Source organism: Equus asinus, chromosome 22 (assembly GCF_041296235.1).
Source record: "Equus asinus isolate D_3611 breed Donkey chromosome 22, EquAss-T2T_v2, whole genome shotgun sequence".
Classification (NCBI taxonomy): Eukaryota; Metazoa; Chordata; class Mammalia; order Perissodactyla; family Equidae; genus Equus; species Equus asinus.
In genome coordinates, this window is record NC_091811.1 from 54,277,487 (window position 1) to 54,292,591 (window position 15,105).

The window sequence follows — 15,105 nt, forward strand, 5'->3', positions numbered from 1 at the left end:
CACCTTAGAGCTGACTGAAATGTCACGGTTCTGTGCTGCTCATTGGCAGGTGTCATCTAGTAGTGAAAACAATGGATGTCTAAAACGAATTATATGCTTTGATTGGAATAATAATTTTTATCTTTTTAAATTAAAGAAAGTATAAAAGTAACATTAACAAAATCCTAAAGGAAAGAAAGCAATAAAGAAGAATAAATAAAGAAGGCCGGCCCAGAGGCACAGCGGTTAAATGCACACATTCCGCTTCAGCGGCCTGGGGTTCGCTGGTTCAGATCCCAGGTGCGGACATGGCCCCACTTGGCACGCCAGGCTGTGGCAGGCATCCCACATATAAAGTAGAGGAAGATGGGCACAGATGTTAGCTCAGGGCCAGTCTTTCTCAGCAAAAAGAGGAGGATTGGCAGCAGTTAGCTCAGGGCTAGTCTTCCTCAAAAAAAAAAAAAATCAAATATTTTCCAGTTCTCTCCCTAGGGGTTACTATTGTAAAATAGTTTCTATTTTTTTTTTTAAGATTTTATTTTTCTCTTTTTTTCCCCAAGTCTCCCCAGTACATAGTTGTATATTTTTAGTTGTGGGTCCTTCTAGTTGTGGCATGTGGGACGCGGCCTCAGCGTGGCCTGATGAGTGGTGCCATGTCCACAACCAGGACCTGAACCGGTGAAACCCTGGGCCACCAACGCAGAGCATGTAAACTTAACCACTCGGCCACTGGGCCGGCCCCGTAAATAGTTTCTTAAACTAGACATCTACAAAGACGTTTCATTTTAGTTTATATATGTAGGATCATACTGTTCTGCACCTTGATTTCTTAAACTCTGCTTTCTTCATTTCACAATGTATCTTGGACACTTTTCTGAATCAGTGTGTGTACACCTGCCTCCTTTTTTTAACCCAGATGAGTAAATTTGGAATCTCTTCTACCTTCATTTGAAATCCATGTGCATATTCCATTTACCAAAAGGAAATTGTTAGTCCAACACTGGGGCGAAAAAAAGCAGAGAACTGCAGTAATAATGCATTGTCGCCTCTCCCGTTTTGGTGACAATTCAGATGACTTTTTTCCTACCCATTGTCCAGTTGAATATTCATATCACATAAATCTGCTCTTAATCTGCAATAAAGAATAATTACTATGCTTCAAATTCTTTCCAAAAATCAGAACCTTGATCTGTGTAATGTCCAATCATGGTCAACAGACCAATTGAGAAATGGTATCTAGGTCTTTCTAGACCCTTGCCTCAGTTACTTGTCAACCATCTAGTTTGAGAGACATCGTACAAAATATGATATCATTTTCATAAAACTTCATATTACATCTGTATAGGAAAGATGTTGGAATCGTTTTTTTTGTTAGAAGGACCCTCAGAATAATTTTCTCTCAGGTCTCAGCAACAAAAAACTGTTCTGTTTGGTGGAGAATGGGCCATTATATTTAATCTCCTGTGTGTCACACATCCTCTTTCTTTTCCATAGCTGCCTGGCACTCCAGTGTGTGGAGTACGACCTTAACCCCAGCCTTCCAGTGATGGGTGTCTTGGTCTCCAGTAGTTTTGTTTTTGCAAAAATTCTGCAATTAATGTTAATTAGTATGCACTTAATATGCACTGTGTGTGCCTATCTATAGGATCACTTCCTAGAAATGGTATGCTGGGCTACACATTAACAAACGGTTATGAAGTACCCACTTTGTCCCAGGCCCTGTGCTGGGCATTGAGTACATTTGGGGTAAACATCATGGGTATCGCCCCGCCCCATGAACCTCACAGCCAAATGGTCAAAAGTATGTGCATTTCTTGTCGTTCTTTCACCAGATCCTCACTGAGCACTGCTAGGTACCAGCCACTCTTCTAGGCACTAGGGGATACCTCAGTGAACAAAACAGACAAACTCTCTGCCCTCATGGAGCCTGTGTTCTGGTGATGGGAGACAGATAATAAATACGATAGGTGATGGCCCGGTGGCATAGCAGTGAGGTTCACATGCTCCACTTCGGTGGCCCAGGATGCACAGGTTCAGATCCCAGGTGTGGACCACACACCACTCATCAAGCCATGCTGTGGCGGCATCCAAAATATAAAGTAGAGGCAGATTGGCACAGATGTTAGCTCAGGACCAATCTTCCTCACCAAAAAAAATAAATAAACACAAGATAGCATGCTCATAGGTAGTGTTACAGGCCAGGATAGAGCAAGCAAGGAGGACTACAGTGGGGAGAGTCAGGACAGTGAAAAGGAGATGCATGATAATCCCAGGATAAGGAATCTTCGACTAAAATGGAAAACTCAATTGTTCCCTACAAAATACAGTGTGTTTACTCTGCAAATTCTAAAAATACGGAGTTCCTTAGTGGAGAAAAGCTAAAGACAGCACCGTTTGAGGCCCTGTGTCCCTGGGGGGCCCAGAGGACAGTGCCAGGGCAGGCAGCCCTTGAGCGTGGTGGGGAAGCCCTGAGAAGGATGATGGAAGGGATGGGAAGGGACGACGGGTCAGGAGAGGTTGAGCAGTGAACAGAGCAGGGCCCCTCTGCCGAGCGAGGTCTGAGCGTGAGTTACATGAGAGGCTCCCCGGAGCTCCTGTGGGCGGGCAGCCCAGCTGTCTGGATTCTCGGGTTCTACTACCTGAGAACAAGGTGCCCTGGTGAGGTGTTGCTCACCCGTCTTAAACCTACCTCCCTGAAGAAACGTAATGGTCCCCTGCCCCTTCTCTTCCTCCCCGGTCTCTCTTCTACCTCCACTTTGTCATCCCAACCTCCCCCCGTGCCCCTCCCCCCTCAACCCCCCTCACCCCCCACCCCCCAGCTTTACTTTCTGAGATTTGACTTTGGAAAGCAATCAGAGTAGTTTTGTTGCCCCGTGTGCCCCATCATCTTCCAAATGTGTAAGTGTAATACTGAACGTGCTCTCTCAGACCACGCAGGTGCCCCAGAGGTCTGATGAGCCCTCAGAGGGCTGCACCACCCTGGCTGGCCATCCCCGTAATTTAGTCAGGAGGAGTCCAGCTTTCCTCAGGCCCCTAGAAAGGAGAGACATATGGCCCGGCCACCAGATGTGGGAGAATAGACTGATCCCAGCAAACGTCATGGGAGGCAGACCTGCCTGAGGGCGAAGCAGAAAGTCCCTGGGGAGCCTGAGCAGTGCCTGCAGCTGAGTCAAACTAGTGGAGTAACCCAAGACAATGCACCTGATGTGACCGACTCTCCCTCCCATCAGAGTGTCTCCGCGTTCCCAGGGCGCTTATGCATTTGATCCTCATCACAATCCTGTGAGGTATGCCAGGCAGTGGGTATTACTGGCTCTGGCTCAGAGACAGAGGTACTGAGGTTCTCAGAGATCATGTGACTTGGCCCAGGCCTCAGAGCCAGAAGCTTAGAGGAAACCACACCTCCAGATGGCCAGTCTCAAGCTCTTTCCTCCACGGATTGTAACCTAACCCCGGGGCTCTCCGCCCTGGCTGCAATTCCAGTCACCAGGGGAGTTTTACAAACAGTACCAGCTCCAGAGATTCTGATTCAGTTGTTCTGGGGAGGGGGCCAGGCTTCCGGGCAAATGTTAAAGGGGCTGTCTAGGTGATTGCAATAGGCAGGCAAGGTTGAGAGGCAGACCCAAGCTGGACCCAGGGTCAGCACCATGGCCTTCCCTCCTGACACAGGGCACGGAGGGGCCTGCTTTAAAGAGGATGTTGCCGGAAAAGCCCCAGGCCAACGGGGCAGGCCTCTGACTCATTTTGTCCCCCAAGTGCCATCTGTTCCATATTTCACCCATCCCTGCCCAGGTGCCATCCAGCCCAGATACTAAATTAATAAGTGGTAATGGAAAGTGCAGAATAGCATGTATTGTAACTGCCGTTTGTTTTTTTAAAAAAGGACAACAATTTGTGTGTGTATATACACACATGCACACACACAGATGTATATGTATTCTCACATATATCCTTGCACATGCAAAGGTCTCTGGAAAGACTCAAGAAATTGGAATTAATGATGCCCCTGAGGAGGGAAGTTGGTGTAGGGGGAAACAAAACAAAGGTGGGAAGGAGACTTTCTTTTTTTTTTAATATAAAAATTTATTTTTAAGTCTAAGTATGCAACAAATAAAACCTACAGAAAACCGATTTTCCCATCCCAATCTGCTGCTTCACCAAATAATATTTTGAAAACACATTCCTTCGGTCATTATAAAATTCTTAAAATACAAAAGAAATTAAATTGGTAAGAAAGTCTAGCAGACCAGATGCTGTTGTCAGGACTTTATGTTGGTGGTTACGCTCTAGCGCATCCACGCCGTCCTTGCCCGTACAACCTCCATTGCCTCCACCACCGGGGCCATAACCACTCAAGCCATCAGGAGTGCCATAGCCTCCACTGTAACAGTTCCCCGTTCCCATTCTTCCAACAGAGCCATAACCTCCTTGATTATCTATTCCATCTCTGCCGTAGCCTCCCATTCCAGAACCTCCCATTCCAGAGCCACCTCCAGGAGTCGAATTCCAGAAGAGTTCAACGTATCGATGTTGCATGTTATTCTTATCTTTCACATATGGCAGCTACTGCATCTTCATGTGTCACAAACTCTACATCTGCTTCTCCTGTTGCTCTGCCATCAGCTCCAATACCAACATGCACTCATATTGGATTTAGTGGTGAGAAAAAACTAGCAACATCATTTTCAGTTGCACGAAAAGGCAATCCTCTCATATGTACAAAATGACCACCATGGAAACCTGAACTGGCATCACCAGCTCCACCATAGCCATGTCCTCCCATACCTCTTCCATCTCTCATTCTGTCATCGAAGCCATCATCTCCACAGCCATAATTATTATAGCCACCACAGTCATCAAAACCTCCATAACCACCATCATACCATCACCTCTTGATCGCATTCTGTCATACATACTTCCACTCCCAGCTCCATAATAACCCCCTCTTCCTCCTATTGGTCTATCATATGGTCCCTGTCGCTGGCCCAGCAATCTTCTTGGTGGATCATAAAATCCTTTGATTTCACTCCTGATGCTTTTGAAGATCTGAACATACCTGTGCCCTATTCTTTCCTTGATTTCCCCGGAGCATTTTCTGCCATCTCCTTTGAAGCAAACTGCACGAAGGCCTCCCCTGTGCTCCTCCCCTTGTAGTGCATCATCAACGTTATCCCATTTGGTACGATTTCCAACCCTTGAAAGAACTGAACTATTTCCTCTTTGCTGCAATCAAATGGCAGTCCACAAATTGTACTGTCCCGTCACTAACGTCATTTGGACCATTATGTTTCATAACCCAATCCATCTCAATACTGTTTGATCTAAATGCGTAAAACCATCAAATTCTCAGGGCTCACCTTTCTGCCCTTCAGGGAGAATGTGAAGTGGCAGTAGTAGTCCTGCCAGCGTGTGTTGAAGGAACCATGGTGTTTCACTTGGGAAAAAATAAGACTTACTTTCCCTTGTGGATCCTTTGTACTTTCTGAATGATATGTTACTAATACAAACACACAAAAAAATTGTTAACTTTTATAACGGTAGAAGAACCTACAGCCTTCCAGGGAAGGAAATGTTGCACCCATCTTCGTTTCTGTCCCACCCATTCATTCAATCAGTCATTCAACAAATATTTATTGAGCACCTACTGTGTGCCAAGAACTGTTCTAGGAGCTGGGGATATAGGGGTGAACAAAACAGACAAATAATCCTTGCTCTTGTGGGGCTTACATTCTAGCAGATGGAGACTGGCCACAATGATGAGTGGGGTAGGTAAATTACATAGTCTGTGAGAAGAGCTAAGTAATATAGGAAACACAGAGCAAGATATGAGGAATCAGGAGTTGGGAGGTGTGGTGGGTTCCTATCACTTCTGTAACAGATAACCATAAAGCTAGTGGCTGAAAACAACACACATTTGTTATCTTACAGTTGGGAGGTCAGAAAGCCTAAAATCAACCTGTTGGCAGGGCCATGTGCCTTCCAGAAGCTCCAGGAGGGAATTAGCTTCCTTGCCTTTTCCAGCTTCTAGAGGCCACCTGCATTCCTTGGCTCGTGGTCCCGTCTGCTATCTTCAGAGCCAGCCACATAACATCTTCAAATCTCTTTCTTTCTCTGACTTCCGCTTCCACCATCATCACTTCTCCTTCTCTGACTCGACCCTCCTGTCTCCTCCTTGGAAGGTTCTCTGTGAAGTCAAATACCATATGATCTCATTCATAAGTGGAAGATAAAAACAACAAACAAACACATAGAAACAGAGATTGGATTGGTGGTTACCAGAGGGGAAGTAGGGAGGGAGGAGGGCGAAAGGGGTGGTGAGGCACACGTGTGTGGTGATGGGTTGTCATTAGTCTTTGGGTGGTGAACATGATGTAAGCTACACAGAAATCGAAATATATAATGAGGTACACCTGAAATTTATATAATGTTATAAACCAATGTTACTACAATTAAAACATTTCAAAAAAGAAGGTTCTCTGCCATTGGGTCCACCCCGATAATCCAGGATAAGCTCCCCATCTCAAGATCCTTAACTTAATCACGGCTGCAAAGTCCCTTGGCCATATAAGGTAACAGCCTCTGGTGATCAGGACATGGACATCTTCCAGGACAGGGGTAATTATTTAGCCGCCCAGGAGGGGAGGCGCAGGTTGCAATTTTCAGTCGGGCAGTCTGGGTAGAAGGTGGCATTGGAGTCAAAACTGAAGGAGGTGAGGGAGTTGGCCTTGCACATCCGGGCAGCAGCAGAAGGAGGGAACCTGCCTGGGGAGTGTAAACAGCATCCCTCTGCCCCTCACATTTAGGTTCCCCTTGTGTGTGCCTTTGGGTCCCCTCAGGGCCCACAGAGGATTGGGAAAGGGTGCACTGTCAGCCTACCTCACCCCAAGCTCTCTCGCCTCCCCTCCTGCACCCTGACCCTGAGGCCCCTCAAAGTCCACTGGGCTGGGGCCAATAGCCTCCCATCTGCTCCTCTTTTCAGCCTGTGGTACTCAACTCTGCAGCCTTCTGCTCTTGGCATCCACGCCACTGTATCCCCTGGTCCTGCCATCTCGGCCTCGCCTGCATCCTTGACTGGCCCTCTGACATAGACCTCTCGGCTGTCCTCATCCTTTCCTCTCTCTGGGCAATCTTATTTTTATTCCTTGACTCTGCTGTCACCTCCCAACTGATAGCTGATGTTTATCTCCAGCCTGGTGTCCCTGGAGCTTCAGAACCACATTTTCCAACTGCCTCTGTCTCCTTTTGCCCAAAGCATCCTTGGCTATTTATACGTCACCTCCCCGTTGAAGCTATAAATTCCTCAAAAGCTCACACCCTCTTTCATTCACCTCTGTGTCATCCTGAATGGATTATAACAACACTGGCAATTATAATAATAACCAACATTTATTGAGCGCTGTCCATGTGTCAGGCACTGCGCTAACCACTTCACACATATTAATTCATTTAATCTTATCAGTCACTCAATGAGATGGGTAGTATTATAATCCTCATTTTATAGGTGAAGAAACTGAGGCCCAGAGAGGTGAACTAACTTTCTCAAGGTGACACAGCTAAATAAATGGCAAAGCCAGAATTCAAACCTAGGCAGTCTGGCTGCAAAGTCCAAAGGCGGTGGATGGAACGGACAGGCACTCGGCCCCATTCCAAATTCATGCCTTTCTGCTTCAGAGGCCTTAAAGCTAAAAAGTACATTTCCCAGACACCCTGGCAGCTAGGATGTGAATTATGTTCCACTAATTAGGGCAGTTAAAGGATAGTTGGAAGGCGGAAGTGACACAGAGATCCTCTCCTGCTGCTTTGGCTGTTTCAGCCAGCAAGCCAGGCCATGGGGCTGTTGGGTTTTTCTGGAGCAGTGTCCAGTGTCCAGTCATTTGTTTTGTGTGTACTGAGGGGCGGCTGTGCTGGGAGGGGCAGTAGTGGCTTTCTTATCCTCGGGTCACAGCTGCAGGAGTAAGTCCCTGGGGTCAGTCAGCTTCTGATTCCCCACCAGCTGGAGTGGTGTACGTGTCCTGCGAGGAGAGTCAAGTGGGAGATCTTCAAGGAGGGGATCTGGGAACGCTTGTCTGACTTGACTGCGTTTGAAGGCAGTGAGGCCCCAGTTACCACACGTAATGGCAAAACCAGTAACAACTTACCACCTGGGACTACCTGGAAGGCCCGGTCTATGGAAGGGAAGGCTTTGGCACACAGCTGTTAAGATAGACCCTATTGTGGGCAAAAGGGAATCACGGGCTCTGGGGTGGTCTGGCTGCTTTGGCTGCACTGGGGAGCTTAAAGAAAGGAAATGGGAAGCTCCAAGTTTTAAATTCTTGGCTCAAGAGAACCAGGTTGCTTCTAAGACGTCCTAAATGAATCTCTCAGCTCCTGCAGCCACAGGGGCGATGGAGCTGAAGCCCACCGTGCAGGTTGTTGAATTATATCACCAGTTAAAGTCAAAACCAGGCCTTATGCAAAAGGCAAGGCACTGAGGAGGAATCCTAAGAATGGGCAAAGAGGATTTGGGATATGTTCGAGAATGCTGAATGCCCAGACCCCGTTACCTCCCGCTGGCCGGCAGCCCCTCCTCCCCTGTACGATGGGCTGGTCCTGGCTTGCTCGGAGACTCTGTCGGGGCCTCCCCTGAGATAGTTACAGTACAATGGATGCCTCAGACGCAGAACTAGGGAGACAAGTACAAAATCCCACCCTGGAGGGGAAGACTCACAGGCCAAAAGAATTGCAAAGATTTTGCTAGTTTATATGGACACAAACTTGGGGGATATGTGTAGGGTTGGATTCTAAGAATGCTAAACCAGAGAGGAAGAAAGAATTTTAGATTGGGCTGAATTTATTTATATGGGTTTGTTTATATGGATTCAGAGATTCCAAACTCAGCGTGCTGGCTCCAGCTGCTGAGAATGATCTTATCTCTCTCCTTAGCTGATTGGCTAAAACCTGGACTCCAGAGTGGCGAACGATAAATGAAGCTGCAGTACAAGAAATCCTATTTCATGATTCAGAGGAAGGAATCTAAAGACTTCGGGAGAGAGGAATGTTGGAGAGGATTTATCATGTACAATCCACTCAATCACCCTCGAATAACTCCCCCAAGAGGGCCTAGGAGATACCCCTTTCACTGAGGCATTGAGAAATATACCGGGAAAAGCAGCACAGCATTCTTACAAAGTGCTGTGCTGACTTTTCTCTGCAAGCTCAGGGGTGAAGATGGAAGGGCTGCCGAGGAAACGGGCTTCCTGATTTTCATAGCAATGATGGGATCCAGCATGGCAGAGGCGAGTGGCAGCAGCTGACCACGGGACGCAAGGTGGGTATCGTCCCTTAAAAGGCAACAGGGTTAGAGCAATAATCAGAATGGTCAGACACACAGGAATCTCTGGCAGTAACTAGCTGATGATAGAATTCTAGTCCTAAAATAAGTGGACAGTCTATTAAAGTCATCTTTCATTTTTCTCTTATAAATGTGTCTATTAGAAAGTTTTTTAATATATTTTTTAATTTGTATATAGTAAAATTCACTCTTTTTGGTGTACAGCTTTATGAGTCTTGATGATAGAGTCATATAGCCACCACCACAGTCAAGATACAGAACAGCTCCCTCACCCTGGCCCCTGGGTGTCAAAGCCTCCTCCCACTCCTGTCCCCTGGCAGTCACTGATCTGTTCTCTGTCTCCATAGTTTTGCCTTTTCCAGAATGTCATATAAAAGGAATCCTACAACACGTAGTCTTTTGAGGCTGGTCTCTCTCGCATAGCATAATGCATTTGAGATTCATCCATGTTGCTGCACGTAACAGCAGTTCCTTCCTTTTTTAGTGCTGGTTAATAATCCACTGTATGGATGTACCACCATTTGTTTTTCCATTCATGAGTTGAAGAACATTTGGATTGTTTCCAGTTGGGGGCACTTATGAATAAAGCAGCTATAAACACTCGCATATGGATTTTTGTGTTTCCATTGTTCATTTCATTTCTTTTGGGTTGTTTTCATTTCTCTTGAGTACCTAGGAGTGAGGTTGCTGGGTCATCTGGTAAACATACATTAAACGTTATTAAAAATTGCAAACAGATGAATGGATAAAGAAGATGTTGTCTCTATAAAGAATGGAATACTACTCAGCCATAAAAAAGACAAAATTGTCCCATTTGCAACAACATGGATGGACCTTGAGGGTGTTATGCTTAGCAAAATAAGTCAGACAGAGAAAGACAAACACCGTTTGCTTTCACTCGTATATGGAAGATAAACAAACACATAGATAAGGAGAATAGATTGGTGGTTACCAGAGGCGAAGGGGGTTGGGGGAGGGTGAAAGGGGTAAAGGGACACACGCATATGGTGTCAGACAAAACCTGGACTGTTGGTGGTGAACGTGTGCAGTCTATACAGAAACTGAAATAGAGGGATGCACACCTGAAATTACAATGTTGTAAGCCAATATGACCCCAATAAAATAATTTTTAAAATATTTTGCCAAACTGATTTCCAAAGTAGCTGTACCATTTTATATTCCCACCAGCAACATAGGAGTTTTTCATTGCTCTGTGTCCAAGGAAGCTGGGAACATCAGGAAGGAAGAAAAAGCAACAGAAAGAGTACAAATACGGATAAATACAACACAGTTTCTTTCCTTGAGTTTCCCAAACTATGTTTGATGTTTGAAGCAAAATTTATAACACTGTCTGATGTGTTTCTAGGTGTACGTAGAAAAAAAGTTAAGACAATTGTATTAGAGAGGGGAGGGCAAAGGGACATAAAGAGAGGTAAAGTTTCCATACCTCCCTCAAACTGGTAAAATGATGATGCCAGTAGACTGATAAGTTGTGTATATGTAACGTAATACCTAGAGTAACCATTTAAAGAGCTATACAAAAGATACACTCAAAAATACTATCAATTAGTCAAAATGGAATTCTAAAAAATTAATCAAGGGCCCGGTCCCATGGCTAAGTGGTTAAAGTTCTGCATGCTCCACTTCCGCAGCCCAGGTTCATGGGTTCAGATCCTGGGCATGGACCTACTCCACTCACCAGCCATGCTGTGGAGGCATCCCACATACAAAAACATAGAGGAAGATTGGCACAAATGTTAGCTTAGGGCTAATCTTCCTCAAGGAAAATAAGAGGAGAATCAGCAATGGATGTTAGCTCAGGGTGAATCTTCCTCAGCAAAAAAGAAAAATTTGAATTAAAAATTAAAATTAATCAGGGGCTGGCCCAGTGGCACAGTGGTTAAGTGCACACGCTCCCCTTTGGCAGTCCGGGATTTGCCGGTTCGGATCCCGAGTGCGGACATGGCACCACTTGGCAAGCCATGCTGTGGTAGGTGTCCCACATATAAACTAGAGGAAGATGGGCACGGATGTGAGCTCAGGGCCAGTCTTCCTCAGAAAAAAGAGGACAATTGGCAGCAGTTAGCTCAAGGCTAATCTTTCCTCTACCCCCCAAAAAAAGAAAAGAAAAAATTAAAATTAATCAAAACAGAATTCTAAAAAATTCTTTAAAAATTGCTGTTCAGCAACCCATAGGAAGGCAGGAAAAAGACAGAAAAACAGAGAGAACAAATAAAGAACAAAAGATAAAAGGACAGATTTAAGCCCTAACATACCAATAATTACATTAAATGGTATAAATACACCAATTAAAAGACAGATATGGGCAGAGTGGATTAAAAAACACAACCCAACTCTATGCTGTCTATAAGAAACTCACTTCAAATACAATGATATAAGCAGGGTGAAAGTAAAAGGGTGAAAAAAAAAAAAAGATATGTCATGGAAACATCAATCAAGAGAAGGCAGAAGTGACAATATTAATATCAGATAAAGTAGACTTCAGAGCAAAGAAAATTGCCACAGATGGAAAGAGGAAATTGCATAATGATAAATAGTCAATCTACCAAGAAGGCATAGCAATTTTAATATGTATGCACCAAACAACAGAGCTGTAAAATCTATGAAGTGAAAAAACTGATGGAACTGAAAGGAGAAATAGACAAATCCACAGTTATAGCTGGAGATTTCAACACTCCTCTCTTAACAACTGATAGAACAACTAGACAGAAAACCAGCAAAGACGTGGAGGAAGTCAAAACACCATCCACCAACAGCATCTAACTGACATTTATAAAACTCTGCACCACCAACAGCAGAATACATATTCTTTTCAGGTGCCCACTGAACATATACCAAGATAGACCACATCCTGGGCCCTAAAACAAACCTCAAAAAATTGAAAAGAATTTAAATCATACAGAATGCATTCTCTGACCACAATAGAATCAAACCGGAAATCAACAACAGAAAGATAACAGGAAAATCTCCAAACACTTGGAAACTAAACAACACGCTTCTTCTAAGGAATCCATGGATCAAAGAAGCAGTTGCAAAGGAAATTTAAAAATATATTAGACTGGGGCCGGCCTGGTGGTGCAGTGGTTAAGTTCACATGTTCTGCTTCAGTGGCCCAGGGTTCACCAGTTCAGATCCCGGGTGCGAACATGTGCACCGCTTGGCAAGCCATGCTGTGGCAGGCATCCCACAAATAAAGGAGAGGAAGATGGGCACAGATGTTAGCTCAGGGCTAGTCTTCCTCAGAAAAAAGAGGAAGATTGGCGGCAGATGTTGGCTCAGGGGCTAATCTTCCTCAGAAAAAAAACTATATATATATTGGACTGAATGAAAATTAAAATACAACATACCAAAAGTTGTGGGATACAGACAAAGCAGTGTTGAGAGGGAAATTTATGCTTATATTAGAAAAGAGGAATAATATCCAATTAATCATCTCAGCTCCCACCTCAAGAACCTAGAAAAAGAAAAGCAAAAGAAACCCTAAGCCAGCAGAAGAAATGAAATAATAAAGAGAGCTGAAACCAATGAGATTGAAAACAGAAAAAACAATAGAGAAAATCCATGAAACAAAGAGCTATTTCTTTGAAAAAACAAATTAAATTGACAAACCTCTAGCAAGACTGACAAGTTTCAAAAGAGAGAAGACGCAAATTACCAATAACAGCAACGACACACAGGATTTTTTTTGTAGACATAGACAAGACTGTTCTATAATTACATGGAAAAGCAAAGGAACTGGAATAGCTAAAACGATTATGAAAAAGCGGGAAAAATCAGTCTACGTGATTTGAAGACTTATTATATGCGTACAGTAATCCAGACTGTGTGGTATTGGTGGAGGGATAGACACGTAGATGAATGGAACACCTCAGGGAACCCAGAAATACAGCCACACAAATACGCCCAGCTGATTTTCGACAATGGCATCAAAGCAACTCAATGCAGAAAATGCGGCCTTTTCAACAAGTGGTGCTGGGCAACTGGACATCCTTAGACAAAAAAATAACAACAACAACAATCTTGACCTAAGTCTCACACCTTACACAAACATTAACTCAAAACTGATCACAAACTTAAGTGTAAAACATAAAAACTATAACACTTTAAGAAAAAAAGTAGAAGAAAATCTAGGGGACAGGCAGAGTTCTTAGACGTGACATCAACACATGAGGCATAAAAATTGATAAGTTGGCCTTCATCAAAATTAAAAATGTGAAAGAAGCTGCTAGAGGGTGAAAAGACAAGCAACAGACTGGGAGAAAATATCTGCAAACCACGCGTCCCACAAAGACTAGCATTTAGAATATATAAAGAACTCCCGAAACTCAATGATAAAAATCAAACCATCCAATCAGAAAATGGCCAAAAGACATGAAGAGATATTTCCCTGAAGAAGAGACACAGATGGGAAGTAAGCCCATGAAAAGATGTTCAGCATCACTAACCAGTAGGGAAAGGCAAATTAAAATCACAATGAGATATCACGACACATCTGTTAGAATGGATAAAATGAAAAATAGACAACACCAAATGCTGGAGTGGGTGTGAAGAAACTGGCTCACTCATACATTGCTGGTGGGAATGTAAAAATCTAAACATACAAGACAGCAATTGCACTCCTGGGCAGTGATCCTAGGGAAACAGAAACTTGTGTTCACACAAGAACCTGTACAGGAAAAGCAACTTTATTCCTAATAGCTAAAAATTAGAAAGAATCTAGATGCCCTTCAACAGGTGAATGGTTGAACTGGGGTACACACATGCAGGCAATACTACTCAGCAACAAAGAGGAAGGAACTATTGATACATGCAACAGCCTATGATATCGAACCTGAAGTGAGTTCACTCACCCGATGCACAGCAAGCCAACCTCTGACACCAGGGATAGTGGAGGAAAGTAGGAATTTTATTATTGCACAGCACTGAGCAAGGAGAGAGGGCAGCTAATGCTGAAATCCCAAACTCCCCAAAAAGCTAAAAGGAAGGTTTTTTATTTCGGGTTTTAGGTAGGGGAGGGGGAGCATATGGCCTTGCTGGTCGGAGCTTTTCCATCAGCCTGTCTTTGGCCTTGAGACTACTTGCAGAGAGGAGGGAGCCCGTGACCTTGCTAGTCAGCAGCTTTCCCACCAGCCTGTATCTCTTTGCTGGGAGGAGATAATGAATCCAGGTGCTTGTCCTTGGCAGTGTCTGTCTCCATGGATAAGAGTGGATTCTGGAGCCAGGAAGCCAGGGAGTAAACAGGACAAGAGTGTTTTGGTTTTAACATCATATATGCTGGAGTTAATGTGGGGAAACTGACATCAGGGTCAGTATCACCTAGATTATTTCTTTTTTCTTTTTTTGTCTTTTTTTTTTTTTTTTTTTGGTGAGGAAGATTGGCCCTGAGCTAACATCTATGCCAATCTTCCTCTAGGTGTGTGGGAGGCCACCACAGCATGGTTTGATAAGCAGTGTGTAGTTCCATGCCTGGTGTTCCCAGATGGGGACCCACAAACACCAGGCCACTGAAGCAAAGCACAAGAACTTAACCACTATGCCACCAGGCCTGCCAGGTAACAGCCTAGATTAATCTCCAGGTAATTATGCTAAGTGAGAAAAGCCGATCCCAAAAAGTTACACACCATATGATTCCATTTCTTTAACATTCCTGAAATGACAAAATTATAGAAATGGACACCTGCTTAGTGATTGCCTGGGGGTTAAGGAGGAGATGGGGCCACAGGGAAGTAGATGTGGCCACACAAGGATGACACCTTGGATGGAAACGTTTGGTT

The 15,105-nt window shown here is 44.3% G+C and overlaps 1 pseudogene; it reads right to left on the reverse strand.

Moving 5' to 3' along the window:
- Positions 1 to 4,113: 4,113 nt before the first annotated feature.
- Positions 4,114 to 14,543, reverse strand: LOC106835323 (heterogeneous nuclear ribonucleoprotein H3 pseudogene; annotated as a pseudogene).
- Positions 14,544 to 15,105: the final 562 nt, after the last annotated feature.